Genomic DNA, 2,962 nt, shown 5'->3' with positions numbered 1-2,962 from the left:
TGTGTGTGTGTGTGTGTGTGTGTGTGTGTGTGTGTGTGTGTGTGTGCGTGTGTGTGCGTGCATGCATTGCAGTCAACACCTGCGATGTACAATAAGCCAGGCTACCTGTTGTAATAGTCTGTTGAATATGGTATAAACAACCGTAATGACAGGTGACTCAGCTTTCCACTGGATCCTGTCCTAATGAATTAGCTTGTGTTTCCTCGATTGCTACGATCCCTACTTCTATGTCTCAGAGTAGGCCTGGTAACCCCATTCTCATTGACTCATTGCGAGCTCACAGAACAGGGCTCCGGGCAGCCGAGCGGAAATGGAGGAAAACTCGCCTCCCTGCGGACCTGGCATCCTTTCACTCCCTCCTCTCTACATTTTCCTCTTCTCTCTCTGCTGCTAAAGCCACTTTCTACCACTCTAAATTCCAAGCATCTGCCTCTAACCCTAGGAAGCTCTTTGCAACCTTCTCCTCCCTCCTGAATCCTCCTCCCCCCCCCCCTCCTCCCTCTCTGCAGATGACTTCGTCAACCATTTTGAAAAGAAGGTCGACGACATCCGATCCTCGTTTGCTAAGTCAAACGACACCGCTGGTTCTGCTCACACTGCCCTACCCTGTGCTCTGACCTCTTTCTCCCCTCTCTCTCCAGATGAAATCTCGCGTCTTGTGACGGCCGGCCGCCCAACAACCTGCCCGCTTGACCCTATCCCCTCCTCTCTTCTCCAGACCATTTCCGGAGACCTTCTCCCTTACCTCACCTCGCTCATCAACTCATCCCTGACCGCTGGCTACGTCCCTTCCGTCTTCAAGAGAGCGAGAGTTGCACCCCTTCTGAAAAAACCTACACTCGATCCCTCCGATGTCAACAACTACAGACCAGTGTCCCTTCTTTCTTTTCTCTCCAAAACTCTTGAACGTGCCGTCCTTGGCCAGCTCTCCCGCTATCTCTCTCAGAATGACCTTCTTGATCCATATCAGTCAGGTTTCAAGACTAGTCATTCAACTGAGACTGCTCTTCTCTGTATCACGGAGGCGCTCCGCACTGCTAAAGCTAACTCTCTCTCCTCTGCTCTCATCCTTCTAGACCTATCGGCTGCCTTCGATACTGTGAACCATCAGATCCTCCTCTCCACCCTCTCCGAGTTGGGCATCTCCGGCGCGGCCCACGCTTGGATTGCGTCCCTACCTGACAGGTCGCTCCTACCAGGTGGCGTGGCGAGAATCCGTCTCCACACCACGTGCTCTCACCACTGGTGTCCCCCAGGGCTCTGTTCTAGGCCCTCTCCTATTCTCGCTATACACCAAGTCACTTGGCTCTGTCATAACCTCACATGGTCTCTCCTATCATTGCTATGCAGACGACACACAATTAATCTTCTCCTTTCCCCCTTCTGATGACCAGGTGGCGAATTGCATCTCTGCATGTCTGGCAGACATATCAGTGTGGATGACGGATCACCACCTCAAGCTGAACCTCGGCAAGACGGAGCTGCTCTTCCTCCCGGGGAAGGACTGCCCGTTCCATGATCTCGCCATCACGGTTGACAACTCCATTGTGTCCTCCTCCCAGAGCGCTAAGAACCTTGGCGTGATCCTGGACAACACCCTGTCGTTCTCAACTAACATCAAGGCGGTGGCCCGTTCCTGTAGGTTCATGCTCTACAACATCCGCAGAGTACGACCAGGCCTCACACAGGAAGCGGCGCAGGTCCTAATCCAGGCACTTGTCATCTCCCGTCTGGATTACTGCAACTCGCTGTTGGCTGGGCTCCCTGCCTGTGCCATTAAACCCCTACAACTCATCCAGAACGCCGCAGCCCGTCTGGTGTTCAACCTTCCCAAGTTCTCTCACGTCACCCCGCTCCTCCGCTCTCTCCACTGGCTTCCAGTTGAAGCTCGCATCCGCTACAAGACCATGGTGCTTGCCTACGGAGCTGTGAGGGGAACGGCACCTCAGTACCTCCAGGCTCTGATCAGGCCCTACACCCAAACAAGGGCACTGCGTTCATCCACCTCTGGCCTGCTCGCCTCCCTACCACTGAGGAAGTACAGTTCCCGCTCAGCCCAGTCAAAACTGTTCGCTGCTCTGGCCCCCCAATGGTGGAACAAACTCCCTCATGACGCCAGGACAGCGGAGTCAATCACCACCTTCCGGAGACACCTGAAACCCCACCTCTTTAACCTCTTCAGTCGACCCTCTACTTTTTTGAACATTTTGTTAAAAATCGCGCAACATTTCAGCGCCCTGCTACTCATGCCAGGAATATAGTACGTTCATATGGTTAGAATGTGTGGATAGGAAACCCTCGGACGTTTTTAAAACTGGTTAAATCACGACTGTGGCTATTACATAACGTGCGTTACATCAGAAAGCGCAGGAAAACCTGATCACAGAAAATGGAAATAAATATCCTTGCGCCACTTCCAGCAATTGTTAACAGTGAGCCGAATTAGACAAGACCGAGCATTCAACTCCCACAGCATCCCCATGTTGTCTAGAGTCTTGTGAATTGAATCCTCTTTGATTCTTGGTTGAACCGAAAGAGGGGCACGACTTACCTCCGGTCTCCGCCCAGATCATTCCGGAAGAGCTCTCTCCTGAAATTTTTTCCAAGACGACAGCTAATGATATTTACATCGCCTACGGATGATTTTTATCGCTTATTAACGTTTACTAATACCTAAAGTAGCATTACAAACGTATTTCGAAGTGTTTTGTGAAAGTTTATCGTCTACTTTTTGAATTTTAAAAATGACGTTACGTTGTGAAATCGCTGTTTTTTTTCGTTTATCACACAGTCTACATATAACGATATCTTGGCTTTATATGGCCCGATTTAATCGAAATAAAGACCCAATAGTGTTTATGGGACATCTAGGAGTGCCAACAAAGAAGATGGTGAAAGGTAATGACTGTTTTCTATTTTATTGTGCGGTTTGTGTAACGCCGAAATGCTAATTATTTTGTTT

This window comes from Oncorhynchus nerka, linkage group LG18 (genome assembly GCF_034236695.1).
Source record: "Oncorhynchus nerka isolate Pitt River linkage group LG18, Oner_Uvic_2.0, whole genome shotgun sequence".
In the NCBI taxonomy this organism is placed as follows: domain Eukaryota; kingdom Metazoa; phylum Chordata; class Actinopteri; order Salmoniformes; family Salmonidae; genus Oncorhynchus; species Oncorhynchus nerka.
Note: the sequence above shows the minus strand (reverse complement) of the source record.